The following is a 602-nucleotide window of genomic DNA, read 5'->3' on the forward strand; positions in this document are numbered from 1 at the left end:
GGGGGGGGTCACCCCAGGGGGGAACCGTGGACCCATGGGTGCCACTGGGGGCTGGTGTGGGAGGTGGGCCCGGGGCTGAGCCATGTGGGAGGAACACAGGCTGAGAATGTGCTAAACTCAGTGCACAGATGAGCCACCCCCGAGGTACTTTGGAATGGGCTCAGGAACAGACAGCAGCCGGGTGGGGCTGGGGATCCACGGGGGAAGGGCAGTGGGTGCACACCAGCCATGCCCTGCCTCCCCGGGGAGGAGGAGGAGGGTCCTGGCCGGGGGTGACAGCTGGGGACAGGGCCACTGTGCCACCAAACGTTCCTCTGTCTCCAGCCTCTCTGCACCCCAACATAACGGGGTGCTGGGGGAAGAGCCCAAGCCGGGGCAGCTCTGTCATGCTTTGAGATTTGGCCTGGTGGGGGGGACAAGTTGGAGGGGTCTTGGTGACCCCATGAGCCCAGGGGTGCTGGTGTGATGTCCCATCTCTTATGTGTGGCTAGCTCCGGGCTGGAGCTGGGTCCTGGAGGGGAGGTTGTGCGTGTGCATGTGTACATGTGTGTACATTGCGTGTGCTCTGGTGTGATTGGGGGAGCTGGGACGCTGCTTTGTGG

Source organism: Haliaeetus leucocephalus, unplaced genomic scaffold (assembly GCF_000737465.1).
Source record: "Haliaeetus leucocephalus isolate CR32 unplaced genomic scaffold, Haliaeetus_leucocephalus-4.0 Scaffold175, whole genome shotgun sequence".
Classification (NCBI taxonomy): Eukaryota; Metazoa; Chordata; class Aves; order Accipitriformes; family Accipitridae; genus Haliaeetus; species Haliaeetus leucocephalus.